General features: G+C 42.5%; 1 protein-coding gene and 1 long non-coding RNA gene across 2 annotated transcripts in view; one reads left to right on the top strand and one right to left on the bottom strand.

Moving 5' to 3' along the window:
• Positions 1-18666, bottom strand: part of LOC120045886 (protocadherin-15-like) — a 282158-nt gene that overhangs the window by 20192 nt on the left and 243300 nt on the right. The gene's annotated exons all lie outside the window — the stretch shown is intronic.
• LOC120046559 lies at positions 13895-14358 on the top strand. Its single transcript, XR_005476821.1, has 3 exons — positions 13895-13937; positions 14047-14151; positions 14270-14358. It is a non-coding gene; the product is annotated as an uncharacterized LOC120046559 (long non-coding RNA).

The raw sequence follows: 18666 nt of genomic DNA, 5'->3' as shown, positions 1-18666 counted from the left end.
GTCGGAGGAAACATCGTGTACCTGGCCCCCTTGGTTAGCGCGCACTGCGCCCGGCCCGCCACAGGAGTCGCTGGAGCGCGATGAGACAAGGATATCCCTACCGGCCAAACCCTCCCTAACCCGGACGACGCTATGCCAATTGTGCGTCGCCCCACGGACCTCCCGGTCGCGGCCGGCTGCGACAGAGCCTGGGCGCTAACCCAGAGACTCTGGTGGCGCAGTTAGCACTGCGATGCAGTGCCCTAGACCACTGCGCCACCCGGGAGGCCCTAAGCCATGGATTTCTAAATCCCTTAATATTATTGTTGGTTATAATTTTAACAGCTAACATTTCGATGACAATAATAAACAGATATGCCGATAGTGGCAACCTTGTTTACTCCTCTTGATAGTTTAAACTTTCTGAGATGTAGTTGTTATTTTCTATTTTACACCTTTACTATTTTACACCTAGTGTTACTATACATAACTTTAACCCATTGTATAAGAGATTCTCCAAAATTGTAATATTCCAGGCATTTATATATAAACTCCAGTCGTAATTTATCAAAAGCCTTTTCAAAGTCAGCTATGAAAACCAGGCCAGGCTTCCCAGATATTTCATAGTGTTCTATAGTTTCCAGTACTTGTCTCATATTATCTCCAATGTATTGTCCATGTTAAAAACATGTCTGAATAGGATGAATAATATCTGACAAAACCTTTTTAATTCTATGCGCTAAGCATTTAGCTAGAATTTTTGCATCACAACACTGAAGTGTAAGAGTCCTCAAATTTTTTAAATGGACTGGATCATTATATATACACCACTTGGATCCTGTTTCAGTAATAATGAAATCAGATCTTCTTGTTGAGTGTCCGATATTCTACAATTTATATAGGCGTGTTTAAAATATGCTAATAATGGTCCTCTGAGTATATAAAAAAAAGTTTGGTATACCTCCACTGGTATGCCATCCAGCCCTGGAGTTTTCCAGAACTTAAAGGATTTAATTGCATCAAGAAGTGCCTCCTCTGTAATTTGGCTTTCATTTAAGTCTTTCTGTACAGATGTTAATTTTACATTATTAATAGGAAAATAATCCATACAATTTGCTTTGGTTAGTGGAGATGGAGGAGACTGAAACGAAAACATATTCTTAAAATACTTTACTTTCTCATTCAAAATATTGTTTGGTGAATCATGAGTGACCCCAATATTTGTAACAAGTTTCAGTAAAACAAATTTGGTAGCATTTCTATGCTGAAGATTGAAAAATAATTTGGTGCATTTTTCTCCATATTCCATCCAGTTCACTTTACTTTTATAATATATTACACTGGATCTTTTGTGAATAAGTTCCTCCATTTCTTTTTGTTTTCCTCTAACTTACTCTGAGCCTCAATGGAACAGTTTTGCTATCTATCTGTACTGTTCGTACTTCAATTTCCTCTATTAATACGGACAATTCTGACCTAAATTGCTTTTTTTAGATGAGTACTGAACTCCATAGCCTCTAAAGGAAGATTTAAAAGTGTCCCATGCAATAAGGAGATCTGCTGTACGTATGTTATTTTGGAAAAAGTCAGTTATAAATCTATTCTCTCCTACTTAAAAACAAATTATCATCCAGTAGGCTTTGATTAAATTTCCAATATCCTACCCCACGTGGAAATTCTGTAAGAATAATACATATGCCAATTACGTGATTCTGTCCCTTATCAACACGTTTTAAACATTTGGTGCCAGAAAGAATGACATAAGAAAGTAATCAAGACGACTTGCTTGATTAATCCTCCGCCATGTATATCTCACTAGGTCAGGGTATTTAAGCCTCCATATATCCATGACATTCATGATTTCCTTAAGTGCCGGAGGGTGATAGTTTGTAGTATGATTTCCTTTACGGTCCATAAAGGTATTTAAAACAGTATTAATAATCTCCCACCATAATAATAGAGTCTTATGTTGCTTGTAGATTTGATAAATTCGTATATATATTTTCAAAGAAGTGTGGATCATCATTATTTGGACTGTATAGGTTAAAAAACCATATCTGTTTATGGTCCAATAACATATTTAAAATCCTCCATCTACCTTGAGGATCTGTTTGAACAATTTACACATTTGGATCAAAATTACTGTTAATTAATATCATCACCCATTTTGAATTTCTTTGCCATTGGGAGAAATATATTTTGCCCCTCCACCCAGTCCCTTTTCCACAAAACTTAATCTGAAACTGTTAAAAGAGTTTCCTGTAAACAATAGATATTATATTCCTTCTCTTTTAGCCAGGTAAATACTGATCGTCTTTTCTTATTATCTGCTAAGCCATTACAATTATAACTGGCTATACTTATTTAATCAATTACCATAATGAGACACAAGTTTCAATTCTATTTATCATAATATATGTTTGAAAACCTACCATTAAAAAGTAGCATGATGATTGAATGTCTATATAGCTGTACCATGATATTTGCATTGCTACTAGGTAAACCTCCAATTGGTCCCCACTATTCCACCCGCTAAAACCCCTCCTCATGCCGAGTTGGGTTGTCATCCCAATGACTGGCAGACCACCCCCGACCCACAGGATCCCATTGCCCTGGAGAGACCGGGACCCATCCTTCGAAACGAGCACACAGTGCCACCCACAGAACAGAAGCAGATCAACCGCCAAAAGCATTTCCATCACCCTCACCTCGATTTGTATTATATATAGCTATTCAAAAATATATATATTTAAAAATCCTGTTTATCTACATTTACATAATTAGATATTAATATTTGAAGTAATATAGGAAGTTTATGCAAAGGATTGTTACATCTTATCAGTATTGCCATTACAAAAATTACATTTTGGCAAGCAATTATTATTTAGCGAACAATTATTGTGATTCATCCTATATTGTCCTAAACATCTTTTACTTTCTCACAACAGTTTTGGGATACACACACACACACACACACACACACACACACACACACACACACACACACACACACACACACACACACACACACACACACACACACACACACACACACACACACACACTCAAACCATTTCCCCCAAAAACATACACTCAGATGCTCAACAGTTGCACCATCCCAGAGCCCAACTCAAGAAAGGTCTTGATTTACAAATTAATATACAGTTGCAGCTATATGAGAAGGCCTGCAAAACCAAGCAAAAATGGGCAAAAATGTAGAGATTATATTAACCATTGTCATATCCTAGGTGATGGAGATCAGCTATACCCCCTTCCCCTAAAACACCTACCTGTGGTCCCCTGTTGTGACCATATCCCAAGCATTTCTGTGCAGTCAGACCTTTGATGATTTTGTGCCACCAGGGCCACAATAATATGCCCCCTCTCTGAACGTCCGAGTGTGACCCCCTCCCCATGGGTTACTGCAGCTAGTGTTGCCAGCACTGCCCCTGCCTGGGTGGGGGCACGCCACTGGAATCCCCACTGGCTAGGTACAAGGTCGTCAATTTCTTTGTATATTATGCTCTCCCATCAGGGGGCTCTGGTTTTGCAGGACCAACCCTGCCAGGCAGGCTCAGAATCTTGAGGGGGGCGGTGCTGCTCTAGTAGGTCTCTGACCGCATTTTGGCTGCATACAGGCAGCTTACAGCAGGCCCATAAAACAGATAGGGAATTCTCTTTAGTATCTGGGTCGTTTAGGTGGGCGTCTAGGGTATAGGGTTATTGACCGTTCTATCAAGATAGGACCATAAATAAATACATTTGATGTATAATTTTTTTTTTTTTTAATTGTTCCACAATGATAGGACAATAAATACATAAATTAGATGAGTATAATTCATTATAAAATGTATATCCATCATCTGCACAAAACTGAAAGCTCTCTCACAACCCCTGCTCACAGACATACATTGGTTCTGGGATATGCAACCATTTCTTTTCTCACTCACAGAATGTCACACTTTCCCAAACAACAAAAATACACACCACACCTTCCATCACAATACATCCACATACTGTGCCTCTGTCTGCTGTGTTTTTAGGTCCACCATGTTGAATTACTTACTTTGCAATTTCTTGTATCAAGCCATTGGTTACATTTTTTATTTAAAAAATAATGCACACAGAAACATTGTTGTTATCTATTTATGTTCTTTCCTCCATTATAAAAATGACAGCTTGGCAGATCAAATGAAAAGTTGAATACATAATGAGGTGGGGGAGAAAGAAACAGGAAATAACAAAATACTCTACACTTAACAATAACCTGCTACTACTTTTTTGTCAGGAAACCCTAAACTTAAGTTGACATATTTAAGCAATTTCCTTCCCAATAGCAATTGGATAAATATTTTTATGGCACACAATTGTCTCTTGAATGCATTTGCTAGTACAATGTAAATATATGTGAAAAAATGTAATTGTTATTGCATTAAATTCAAACATCTTTTGACTATGGTTAGCTTTGTGGGTGTCACAACATATAACTCATATCAGATTAATTTAGGCCAGGATTCAATCAGATCAGAGGTAACTTGTATTAGATGACAAAAGCATAGATTGTTATCACTTTGTTTGGGCGGTTTCGGAGGTGTAGGCTAACTGCGCTAGAGCTGTCAAATCCACAAGCGGCCCCTGGTGTTACCTATCGCGGACATTGCCATTGGATTCTCCGAGTCTCATTTCATACAGTATATCACCTCAATTAGGCTGATATAAATCCCTATTATTTTGTTGAATGATTTTACATTTGAGTGTCATTATTTCTACATAGCCTACACTTTCTTGTTCTGAACTTCTAAAGCGGGTGGGATATAAGGACGGGTGTTGTTTTGTGACAATGACTACAAGAGCAACCGATCACCAATTTGACAGCGCTAACACAGTTACACATCTAACACTGCCTAACCAAAAGAAATGGAAAGCTATGCGTTTGTCGGCTATCAGAGGTTACTTGAATCCTGGCCTTATTTTCAAGAATTTTAGTTTCTGGTTTGGAAAGCAGTATTGCACCCTTTTTTCAAAGGCATTCTTCATGCTTTACTCAATTGCGCCTCACACTATTCAATAGTAAATAAAGCAACACAGATTGTCCCCACAAAAAAAACTAACTCTGTGTCCCAGACATAGTGCATCTAAAGTCAATGAAAACATGGCTTAATGGAGCACCCCGGGACCTCACGGTCCAGTGGTATACTACTGTAGTGTGTCTTTGGGTCTGAGTAATGAGGACTCTCACTGGGAGGTCTATCATCATCGCTGGGAGAGCGATGATGTGAACTTCCTCTGGAAAGCAGTCATCTGTTATTATGGGGCAAGGACCAGGGACAGATCATAGCCAATACGACCACACCTCCCAGTATGGGACTGGCTAGGTGGGAGTAGGGTTGATGAATGGCCTGCTGGGCTGGTGCAGTCTTTAGTAAGCACCAAGACAAGTGGCCCTTTGTACAGATACTGAAGGCAGTGAGCAGTAGGGGGGAGAGCGGGGACGCACAATCAGAAGAGTTGTCAACTCCATATAACTAATGAACACTTGAATACTAATGCATCCCGGATGAAACCAAGAGGGAGTCTCTTCCTATCTTAGATGCATTGAATTCACTGTGAGGTAATGGTTTATGATGACAATAATTGCCATCAAAGGAACAAAAAAATATAATCACATCTGTTAGAAATTACAGCTGTATGGGCTGAAGCAAAAAAGCACACCTGAACCAGAAAATAGTATGTGAGCTGTGGGCCTTTTTGATAGAAGAGATTACCCCATGTGGTGAACACAGAATACACAATTAGCCAGACTTTGGTCTGTTCTGGAACACCAGGGGAAAGGCTGATGAATCAAATATAACTGTTATTGAGAAGGGATGAGGGAGGGTTAGAGGTGAAACAAACAGATGGAGTGAGGGAGAGGGAGAGCAGAGAGAAAAAAAGAGCTGCAGGAGCCTTGAAAAGAAGATTGATACCGATGGTAGTGTGTCAGAGGGATATATGAAAGGAATAACAAAAAGGGGTCAGGTAGAGAAATAAAGAGAGAAAGAGCAAGAAAGGGAGAAGGAAAAGAAAGCGAAAGAGAAACAGAGATCGAGAGGACAAGAAAGCAAGAAAGAATAAAGAGAGTTTGTGTGGGTGAGGGAGTTAAGAGTAGAGGCTGACAGCTCTGAGGACAGCAGTGCCAGTGGTTGATGTTTAATTGGTTGACTAATAAGCCCCTTCCAGAGAGCCGTAATGCAGCTACTAGTTTAGCATGCTGTGAGGATCTGTACAGACATTTTATTTGAATTTTTATTTCACCTTAATTTAACCAGGTTGGCTAGTTGAGAACAAGTTCTCATTTACAACTGCTACCTGACCAAGATAAAGCAAAGCAGTGCGACAAAAACAACAACACAGAGTTACACATAAACAAACGTACAGTCAATAACACAATGGAAAAATCTATGTATGCAAATGTAGAAGAGTAGGGAGGTAAGCCAATAAATAGGCCATAGAGGCAAAATAATTACAATTTAGCATTAACACTGGAGTGATAGATGTGCAGATGATGATGTGCAAGTAGAGATACTGTGGTGCAAAAGAGCAAAAGGATAAGTAACAATATGGGGATGAGGTAGTTAGGTGTGCTATTTACAGATTGGCTGTGTACAGGTACAGTGATCGGTAAGCTGCTCTGACAGCTGATGCTTAAAGTTAGAGAGGGAGATATAAGACTCCAACTTCAGTGATTTTTGCAATTCGTTCCAGTCATTGGTAGCAGAGAACTGGAAGGAAAGGCGGCCAAAGGAAGTGTTGGCTTTGGGGATGACCAGGGAAATATACTTGCTGGAGCGTGTGCTATGGGTGGGTGTTGCTATGGTGACCAGTGAGCTGAGATAAGGCAGGGCTTTACCTAGCATAGACTTATAGATGACCTGGAGCCAGTGGGTTTGGCGGCGAATATGTAGTGAGGGCCAGCCCCGAGAGCATACAGGTCGCAGAGGTGGGTAGTATATGGGGCTTTAGTGACAAAACGGATGGCGCTGTGATAGACTGCATCCAGTTTGCTGAGTAGAGTGTTGGAGGCTATTTTGTAAATTACATCACCGAAGTCAAGGATCGGAGGATAGTCAGTTTTACGAGGGTATGTTTGGCAGCATGAGTGAAGGAGGCTTTGTTGTGAAATAGGAAGCCGATTCTAGATTTAATTTTGCTTAATGTGAGTCTGGAAGGAGAGTTTATAGTCTAACCAGACACCTAGGTATTTGTAGTTCTCCACATATTCTAAGTCAGAACCGTTCAGAGTAGTGATGATAGTCTGGTGGGCGGGTGCGGGCAGCAATCGGTTGAAGAGCACTTAGTTTTACTAGCATTTAAAAGCAGTTGGAGGCCACGGAAGGAGTGTTGTATGGCATTGAAGCTCGTTTGGTGGTTTGTTAACACAGTGTCCAAAGAAGGGCCAGATGTATACAGACATGTCCCCTAGGAGTTAACTTTCTCCATCCACAACATCATCAGCCTACTGATAAATCCACAGCTTCAACTACCAATTCCCAATGGCAAACATCTAGAGAAATATCTGAACTCTGTGTCACACTCTATTCCATCCCCTCTTCAGATCACTTTAGAAAGTTTGTACAATTCAATGTTGTTGTGGAAATTTTCCTGCACTCTTAAACAAATAAAATGTCCTTGCATGGTTTTGAAATAAGTAAATGGGACTGCGTTTTTCTCATGAAACTCTTTTCTTCAGGATGTATTATATAGATTTTGTGGCTATTCTGATCGAATGCACTGTCCTCTGTGAATAATAAGAGCTCTCCACTCAACAGGGTACTCATGGGAAATGAAAAACCATTAGGCTCACAATGTGAAGCTTCTGATTGGATACTTTCAAGGGAGAGTGGGTTTAGAAGAAGTTTGTTTGTATGAATGAGTCATAAAGGCTCTAAAGTTATCCATCTACATACTCACATAGACCTGGGTTCAATCCCTGTGAGTTCCCTTCCTTCTCCCATCTCTTCGCCCAACCTCTTCCCCTATCTCAATTTCTAATCTGTCTGCCAAAAAAAGCATTGAACATAATAGACCACTCTCGTTAAAAAAAACTATTGTATGGGAGTACAACATAAAAGGAGTACTTTTTATGTAGGTCCATTTCAACATATTGCTCAAGCCTTGAGAACTTAATGGAATATTTCTAGCAGAACAGGGGGTAGGTAGAGGATGGTTGGTGACAGAAAAAAAACAAGGTGTTATACATTTGGGAAGATGACAGTGTTTGATATTTAAATATTTTCCTCAGTTTAAACCTCTTAAGGATCGGCCCCTTTTTCTGAAAACCTATGGGATCTTTCTGCTTACTTAGATCCCACTTGCTGTTAGTTGTGATGACATGATTATTATAAAATAAACTATTTTGTTGATGATAACACTTACAAAAACATCAGACAGAGAATATCAGAAAGTGGTGGATTGGGATGGAAAGCGATTTCTTAGTTCCTCAATCACAGACTCTGCGTTGGACTGCTTTGATTGGCTCGGCTCCTGGACCTCTGAGGTCACATTGTTAGTGCTTTGTTGGCTTGTTTCCAGCTCAGAGGAGTTAGTGTTTTTGGTTGAGTTTGGTAGGACCACAGATTCTGTGCTGGTCAGGTTTGGCTGGTTTGGTTCCTCACAGGACCCAGATCTGCTTTGTGTCCGAGTTCCTTCTGGTTCCTTCTGGTTCCGAGGAGCCCGGGAGGAGACAGGGCAGAGTGAGGAAAAGGGCGGCCGGGAGGTTGGGACAAACTGAACAGTGTGGCGTGGCCATCCAAAAGAGGGAGAAAAAGGGGATGGAGGTGGTGGGGGCAGTGGTGGAGGGGCATGATTCCGGACAACAGGAGAGGGAGGGAAAGAGGGAGGGTGAGAATGATCAGGCTCGCAGAAGTGAGGATTGGAGGGTGCAGGGGGAGGAGATGAGGAAGGAGTTGGAGAAGGAGATAAGGGAGAAGGAGGAGGAGGAGAAGGAGGGGGAAGACTAGAATGAGGCGATTGAGAAGAGGAATGAGGTGGAGGGGGAGGTGACAGATTCTCAGGCGGGTCAGGGATGATCTCCACCGTTATCTCGCAGGCCTCAGCGGCTATGTAGCTGGAGATGCTGCAGCTGAACTTCCTGGGGACAGGCTGGGTGGGCCTGTGGCGTGGAGCCCTCCCCCTGTGTGATGATGATATGGGGGGCACATCCTTCCCTATTGACATGGGGCTGTAGATGCGGATCATGATGGAGAACAGGGTCTCCGCACTCAGCTCCAGCATGTCAATGCTGTCCCGGTTCCGCAGTAGTGGAAGGAAAGTCAGGGAGCCCCTGGAGTCACGCCCTCCCCTGGGGCATCTCTCCTGCATGGCCTGACCGACAGCTTGCTCTCCTCTGTGTTGCGGCTGCTCTGGACATCATAACCCTCCAAGGCATCCTGGCCCTTCATCCCAGCCTGGAGCAGCTGCAGCTCCCACTGGACCGGGTCCAGCAGAGCCTGTATCTTCAGCAACTCGTACCCCTCTGACCCTCCATAGAGAATGGTCGGTATGATACGGGCCTTCCCAGACCCTCCAAAGGGGGAGGGGGAGAAAGAGCCCTCTCTCCCCGTCCCATAGTGACTGCTGATGTTCCCATCTTCTTCATTGTAGAGAGTGGATTGGTAGTGGTCAGGGGGTGGTGGTCTGACAGAAAGGTGACGTTGCTCTTTGACTTGGTCAGGTTGTTGTGCAGTGACCCGTTGTTACAGAAGGAGATGGCACAACAGGTGAAGCTGCTAAAGCTGCTCTGGCGGTTGGCTTCCTCAATCATAGACTGTTTAGCCCTGCCCCATTAAGAAAGAGTTGAAACACAGGTGAAGGAAGGATGAAGGGTGAGGAAGCAGAGGAGAAGGGGTGAGGATGGTGCTACAGACTGTTATTCCAGAATTCTTCATAATAGTATTATGATTATAGTAAGAAACAATATAAAATATGTGATTTGGACTCAAAGGTAGTGCAGCAGGGTAGAGCATGTTTATTATGGTGGATACAGTATCAGAGTAATTTGATGAAAAATGGATTTGAATACACAAGTTAAACGTATTATAACAGCAGTTCAACTGCTGTCAATATTTGGACAGGAGATAAATGATCCACTCAAAACATCGCAAGTACATCAGGTAAGGAGTATTGGTGTCTCTAAGGGGTCTTTGGCCTGGTTTGCTAACTACCTCTCTCAAAGAGTACAGTGTATAATGTCAGAACATCTTTCTGTCTCAGCCACTGCCTGTCAACAAGGGAGTACTCCAAAGCTCGATCCTAGGCCCCACGCTCTCCTCAATTTACATCAACAAGATAGCTCAGGCAGTAGGAAGCTCTCTCATCCATTTATATGCAGATGATACAGTCTTATACTCAGCTGGCCCCTCCCCGGATTTTGTGATAAATGCTTTACAACAAAGCTTTCTTAGTGTCCAACACGCTTTCTCTTCCCTTAACCCTGTTCTGAACACCTCTAAAACAAAGGTCATCTGGTTTGGTAAGAAGAATACCCCTCTCCCCACAGGTGTGATTACTACCTCTGAGGGTTTAGAGCTTGAGGTAGTCACCTCATACAAGTACTTGGGAGTATGGCTAGACGGTACACTGTCCTTCTCTCAGCACATATCAAAGCTGCAGGCTAAAGTTAAATCTAGACTTGGTTTCATCTATTGTAATCACTCCTCTTTCACCCCAGCTGCCAAACTAAGGCTGATTCAGATGACCATCCTACCAATGCTAGATTACGGAGACATAATTTATAGATCGGCAGGTAAGGGTGCTCTCGAGCGGCTAGATGTTCTTTACCATTCGGCCATCAGATTTGCCACCAATGCTCCTTATAGGACACATCACTGCACTCTATACTCCTCTGTAAACTGGTCTTAGGCCTCACTCCCCGTTATCTGAGATATCTACTGCAGCCCTCATCCTCCACATACAACACCCATTCTGCCAGTCACATACTGTTAATGGTCCCCAAAGCACACTCATCTTTTCAGTTTGCTGCAGCTAGCGACTGGAACAAGCTGCAACAAACACTCAAACTGGACAGTTTTATCTCAATCTCTTCATTCAAAGACTCAATCATGGACACGCGTACTGACAGTTGTGGCTGCTTTACGTGATGTATTGTTGTCTCTACTTTCTTGCCCTTTGTGCTGTTGTCTGTGCCCAATAATGTTTGTACCATATTTTGTGCTGCTACCTTGTTGTGTTGCTATCATGTTGTTGTCATGTTGTGTTGCTTCCATGCTGTGTTGTCATGTGTTGCTTCCTTGCTATGTAGTTGTCTTATGTCTCTATTTATATATAAGACATAAGCTATTAGCGTCTAAAGAAGCAGGGAGGATCACTTCTTGTGGAGGCAAAAATTGTGTCGTTAAGCCTTACCAGAGAGATTAAAGTAGATGTCACACGTCAAAATTTGATGGATGACCCTATGTGAACCTATGTGACCGCTATGTGAACCTAAGGGGCTGCCTGTCAGGACATCCTGATGGTTAGGTGGGGGTCTTTGGGTAAGGGTCCAGTTGTCAGGTCAACCGGTAATGATTTATGACCCAAGCCTGATTTATGACCCTATGTAATGATTTATGACCCTATGTCATGTAGAAGGGGGCATGCCAATATTTGGGTTTCAGGTCAGGACATCGTGGTGGTTAGGGGGGTAGGGTTGAGTAAGTGACCAGGTGTCAGGTCAACCTGTTTCTCACGGTTTGGGGGTGGTTAATGCCCCTTATAAAGCGGCTGAACAATACCTGTTTAAGCCTGTACATGATAACCCCCCTGAATATTAAACAAAAATGACACCTATGCCAATTTTAGGGATGTTATGCACGGCTTGTCATGAACCCAGTGACCAAAGCCTTGAAAAAGTTCTGTGTGAAGCTCCAGAATGTTTTAAAGGATTTTTGGGTACGAGTGAGGGCCACATGTCTTACATATTCCACCCGGAGGATTCTACGGTAAAGATATTCACAGACAGTGGACCCATACCCCTTTATCCGGCAAAACCTGGGAGTTTTCCCCCGGCTCTGGGGATGAGAGAATGGCTAAACATCAGGCTGGCGCTTTGTAAAATTGAACAGGTCCTGAGTGGTACAAATGTGCCAGGATATGCTTTGGAAGAACAGGTCTGCGGCCGCAGTGATCTCAAGGCTCTAAGAATTGCTTCAATGGACTATAGCCCTGACAACAAAGTGACAATTTTAGCCTGTGACCTTTATGATAAGTCTAATGCTACAAAGTCTGTCAATTCTCCTGTAGCTTCCAGAGCACGCAAACATGTAAACTTTTTTATTCCTGTGTTTAGTTTTAAATGGGTGGATTATCCAATTTTCATAACCCTTATGAATAAGCTGGACATTCTCTTCCAAAATGGTGAACAGTTACAGCGCTGGGCGAGGCTTTCCTTGAGACAGAGTCAAGACCAAAAGGCCAGACGTCGGATCTACCCCTGGAGTGAAAACTTACCAAGTGTTGATGAACCTTGCAAGAGATCCCGGCATTTTGATGGCCAACTGGACACTGATAATGGGGGATGGTTGCATCAGATCCCTGGATCTGTAAGAAAGGCTGCGTAAAAGACCTTAATAATGTAAGGCTATAAAATGTATGTACTAAATATTTTGAATGAAATAAATGGTTTTAAAATCAGAATCTCACCACGTCATGAACTCGTTAGTTTGTTCACTCTTAGCCCAAAAACTTGCGGAAAAAAGCCATGTGCGCGCGTATGTGCGTGCGTGTGCTGTAGTGGCTGTGTGTGTGTGTGTTTCAAAAACAGAAAAAGGGGGCGAGGTGTTTGTTAAAAAAATACCCTTGCATCTGCGCTCAAGGCTCTCTATGCATGGGGTCGTTTGAAACCAAGGTTTACACTATCTGGCAAAACAGATGCCTAAAAGTCATTCAGCCCAGCGATGTCGAGACCTCCCCACCCCAGCATCTAGATGCTAGCCCCCGGAGATTTTAGAATATCAAAAGATACCTAATGTTTAGACCCCCCCCCCCCCCCCCCCCCCCCCAATACCCTATGTTTGAACCAAATGGCAGGTGTTTGAACCACATGCCTTAGGCTTCAAAGATAACTTTGAGGCGGTTTTAGCGCGAAAAAATACGACACCCCTAGAGTCAGACGGCTACAAAAGCTAAGCAAAACAGGTCCCCCTGTTAGCCTCGTTTTAGCGCATTTACCCTACAGCATTCCCCCAGGAATAGTTATCGGACGGACCCCGTTAAAAAAGATAATCTGGGAAAAACCTCCTCATGGATATTTCTGAAGGTTAGTTCTTGAAATAAATATTTACATATGCTATATATTAGATTTGTTTGTTCTGGGGAATTGTTTGAAAACGTTGTATGTTATAGAAATATTAAACAGGCCTTAGGGCCCGGATTCTTAACGTATAAAATGTCAATATTAGCTAAAATGATTAGAGCTTTAATATTATCTAATGTTTTTTTTTTTTTTTTTAGATTCTCAAACCTTCACGCAGATTCTCCGAGATATAACTGAACTCGAACCGGCCGTAGGGTCTCCGGAACAAATTGCTTACATCCCAACGCCGACCCTGAATTGTAGTAAGTAAGATCCAAGAATTCCGTAAGAATATTTATACCTTAAAAAACAAAAAGTGTCGGCATCTTATATTAAAAGTTATTTTATGTGTTTACAGCGGAAATACATCCTAGAAGGGGTGCCATAGGGAGTCTACACGGTTTCTGTGAAGGATATGCCTACGAGACAATTTTGCCCTACTCCCAGGATGTATTTACACACAAGCCGCAAACAGAGACTTTAAACGGCAGGTCAACTCCCCTGAGCCAGGACCGTTGGGCGCCCCCTATTAAACACCAACGGACAATCAGTGCCCAGATCCACAGGTCTGCTTCACCCGAACAATACTACTGGGAGGGTATTCACGAGACAGCGTTACAAGGACAAGGTATGAATCAATTATCATTTATATATATATTTTATTTTTATGCCTGAATATATAAAATAATATGTTTAAACATGGCCTAATGCTGTTTGTTTTTTTTATTTTATTTCAGGCTCACAAGCTACAGACCAGGCAGATGCTATAATTAGGGTTGCCCAAAGACATGTTCCCGAGTTCTCAGAGCTTCTTCAGAACAGCCCTCTTCAAAAAAGCCGAGGTATTTAATTAATGTATTGTTAATATATAGGCTTATATCTGAAATGTATTTTACATTTTTATCAAACATATTTTAGGGTTAATAACCTATTTTTCTGTATGTATTATTTTTAATGCAGACTCCTCGCCGGCTTATAAAGACATCCAAGAAGCTACACATCTAGATCCCGAGGAGGCGCCAAAGACCCCAGTCACCAGAACAGCGAAGCCTGATGATTTCAAAGTTTTAAATGACATTTCTGAGGTAGACGATTTGATGTTCTGTGAAGTGGCCAACCTTATTGAAGTGGCCAATTCTGGTGGGGCAACAGCCTCTTGTGAAATAGACCAAGCCGTGCTTTTCAAGGCTTTTACACAGGGTTTAAAATCACGAAAGGCTTTACTTCAACGTCGTATGGGTATTCTATTCGAACATCAATACAATCAGGATGTGTCATTCTGGCGTAGAGAGCTTCCCCGCATGTTAAACAACAGTAGGGTTAAAACAAGCAAATACCTCCGTTAAAAAACACATATGTAAAAAACACAAGCACACACATCCTTAAGTAGAGAAATGGCGCCCCCTATAGACCTAAGCGAGACAATTGAAACCCTCTTAGCGGAAATCCCTACAGAGCTCCAAGATATAATTAACCATATGAATGATTCTGGGCTAATTGACATAGGGGCTATAGATGAAAACCTATTATCCCAGATTCCCTCCGAACTCATTGAAATTATTACACGTATGAATGAGTCAGGGTCTGCCGATGAAAACAGGTTATCACAGATACCCGAATCAATCATATCTTTAATTACCCAGATGAACGAGAGCCCTAGGTTTAATTCTGCACCCCCTACACCTCTAAGCCATCCTTTAACACCCATGTTCGAAGAGTCTGAAACCCAATACGATGTTTTTGAACAGCTGAACAAATGTCTATCAAATCTGGAGCGGGCAGGTCTTGATCACAATGTACAGAACGAGAGCCCTAGGTTTAATTCTGCACCACCTACACCTCTAAGCCAGCCTTTAACACCCATGTCTGAAGAGTCTGAAACCCAATACGATGTTTTTGAACAGTTGGACAATTGTCTAGCAAATCAGGATGGGGATGGTCTTGATCGCAGTGAACATGTTTTGTATCGAAATAAATTCCACAATATTGAGGTTCGACAGTTTTTCAATTTCGCATGGGGGGGTCAGATTCGGGAATATGCTGTGTTTTACGTAATGCTTATGGACACTTTGAATGAACTGGTAGATAGAGTTAGAGCTTATAGCCAACCAAGGGATACCTTACAGTTGGAAATTTTTGGAGACAGTCTGCAGAGCCGTGTATCGCTTATTTTAAATAAGGGTGAAGCAGATCTTGAACAATTTGTTAACCTGCTAGAACGCCTTGTTCAGTCAAATTTAAACGTGCTAGCAGATAGGACCCTCGAACTTGTAGTACAATTAGTCCGGCCACCACAAGGGGGCGGGGGGCAGAGACGTAAACTCGATAGCCTGATGCAGTCCGAAATCATAAGCAATAAAAGGGCCTACCTCATAATCGTTCACAATCATGGTAATAAGCTATGCTTTGCCATAGGTTTGGCCCACTTACTCAGCCCAGGATGTACAGAGCGCGAAGCGTTACAGAAAGCTCAAGAGCTACAAAAGGCTGTGGGTTTAGGTATACAGGAGGCTGTGGCTTTCTCAGACATAGGCAAATTTGAAAACTTTCTGAATATCAAGATTGTGGTTTTGTACCACAGCAGGGCTAATGACGCTCTCTTGAAGTTCCAAAATATACAAGAACCACACCCTAAGACTATGTACTTTTATGTGCAAAATGAGCATTACTATGCCGTAACTAACATCACAGCATTTTTAGGCGCCCCCTATGTCTGTCCAGCCTGTCATACAGGCTACACCCGCAAGGGGGGGCACTCGTGCCGTTATAACTGTTCAGTATGTCTGGATAAACAATGCCCTATGCAACTGCTAAACTTGACACCCTGTGAGGATTGTCACCGCACATGTCGTTCGGCCTACTGTTACGAAAAACACAAAACTGAAACATGGCACCCCAAGGCCTGTAAATCTGTAAGCAGTTGTGACATTAACAAGAAATGTCCAAAATGTCATTGCAATTACAACCTTAAAATAGACAGCCCTAAACCCCATGTTTGTGGTATTCTACATTGCCCAATCTGTAAAGGGCCCTTGAAAAGCAGAGACGCAGAACTTGTTCAAGAAGTACCACATGAGTGTTACATTCAGCCCTTGGCTGAAGATGAACATACAGAGAAATATGTTTTTTATGATTTTGAGACAAATCAGCAATCAGGGGTTCACTTGCCTATTTTTGTATCTACCATGACTTTCACCGGTGAAAAGTGGTCGGCCGAGGGGCCCGATTGCGCCCGACTCTTTCTAAAACATTTTAGAAAGGCCCAGTACAGAAACTTCACGTTTATAGCTCACAATGCGCGAGCCTATGACTCCTATCTGCTTCTGAACCCTTTGATACAGCAAGGCGTGGCGCCCAGTGTCATTGCTCAAGGGAGTAAAATCTTATGTTTTGTTGACCACGCCTTCAAACAGAGATACATTGACAGCTTAAGCTTCTTACCCATGAGATTGGCTCAAATGCCAGAGGCCTTGGGTTTTGAAAACTCGGTCAAAGGCTATTTCCCCCACTTCTTCACATCTGAGGAGAATCTACATTATATAGGAGCTTATCCAGCCCCCGAAATGTACGGTTGTGATCAAATGTCTCCCAAAGAGCGTGAGAAATTCATGACGTGGTACGAGACAGTAAGACATGGAACTTTTGATTTTCATAAAGAGATGGAATCATACTGTGACAATGACGTGGTTATACTACGTGAAGGATGCCTCAGATTCAGAGAAGAGGTAATCAAAGATGCAGGCATTGACCCCTGGAGCTGTACAACTATTGCATCCGCGTGCATGAAAACCTATCGTACACACTATCTAACTCCAGCATCTATAGCTATCCCATCGCCAGACAACTACCGACGACAATTCAAGGCCTACTCTAGTGGTTCCATTCAATGGTTGGAGTACCTCGCCCAGGATAAAAATGTTTTTATCCAACATGCTTTGAATCGGGGGGAGAAGGCTTTTGGGCCTTACCATGTCGATGGATACACACAGATTGACGGTGTTGAGACAGTGTATGAGTACAACGGTTGTTTCTTCCACGGTTGTAAATTATGCTTTGTCCCCCAGGCCATGTGTGTCCTAACCCAAAAGACTTTTGGGGAAATGTACCAAGAGTTTCAAGACAAACTGAATTCTTTAAAGGCTACTTACGGGTTAAAAGTTGTGGTTTTGTGGGAACACGAATGGACAGCCCTGAAAAAGGCGGATCCTCATGTTCAGGCCTTCCTTACCCAATATGACCCTCCAGAGCCCCTGGAACCGAGACAGGCCTTGTTTGGAGGCAGGACCAATGCTTTGACATTGCGTTATGTAGCTCAACCCGACGAGACAATAGGCTATGTAGATTTTACATCCCTATATCCTCATGTAATGAGTTCCTCATGCTATCCTATAGGGCATCCTGAAATTATTCACAGCGACTTTGACATACCTCAAAATTATTTTGGTTTAATCAAAGCGACTGTCTACCCTCCTAGGGGTCTGTTTATACCTGTGCTGCCTTACAAGGGGTCTAAAGGAAAACTTTTCTTTCCCCTTTGTCGCACATGCTGTGAACACAACAACCAGGAAAACCCATGTGATCACTCAGATCAAGAAAGAGCCCTGACCGGTGTATGGGTCACAGTTGAATTCTCTAAGGCTTTGGAGAAGGGGTATCGTGTGGCCAAAATCTTTGAAGTGTGGAACTTTTCCAGGAAATCAGACACACTTTTTAAAGAGTACATCAAGACCTTCTTGAGATGCAAGCAGATGGCTTCAGGCTATCCAGCATCGGTCACAGATCAAGAGAGTAAAGAGAAGTACATTCAAGACTACCATGACAGAGAAGGCATACTTCTTGACCCTGACAGAATACAGGTCAACAAAACCAAAAGAAATGTTTCGAAATTGTACTTGAACTCCCTTTGGGGGAAGTTAGCGCAGAGAAGCAATATGCTAACAACTTCGATCATTAAAGACCCGGAAGAATTTTTGGAATTTGTTTTTTCGGACCAATACGAAATTTCACATTTTTCATTCTTGAGTCAAGACATTGCCTTGGTGCAATGGCGGCGCAACCCAAAGTGGGTTCTACCCCCAGGTAATGTAAATGTGTTTCTTGCAGCATTTACCACAGCCTATGGCCGACTTGAACTGTACACCCTCATGGAACAGCTTCAGCGGCGGGTTCTTTACCACGACACAGACTCTGTGGTCTATGTAAGCAAGCCGGGGGATTGGAACCCCCCACTTAGCAACTATCTTGGGGGTTTAACTAGTGAACTCGCCGAGGGTGACCATATCACAGAATGGTCCTCATGTGGGCCCAAAAGCTATGCTTTTAGGACTAAAGACAATCACGTGGTGTTGAAAGCCAAA

Source organism: Salvelinus namaycush, chromosome 4, assembly GCF_016432855.1.
Source record: "Salvelinus namaycush isolate Seneca chromosome 4, SaNama_1.0, whole genome shotgun sequence".
In the NCBI taxonomy this organism is placed as follows: domain Eukaryota; kingdom Metazoa; phylum Chordata; class Actinopteri; order Salmoniformes; family Salmonidae; genus Salvelinus; species Salvelinus namaycush.
This window is presented reverse-complemented; position numbering and strand designations above follow the sequence as displayed.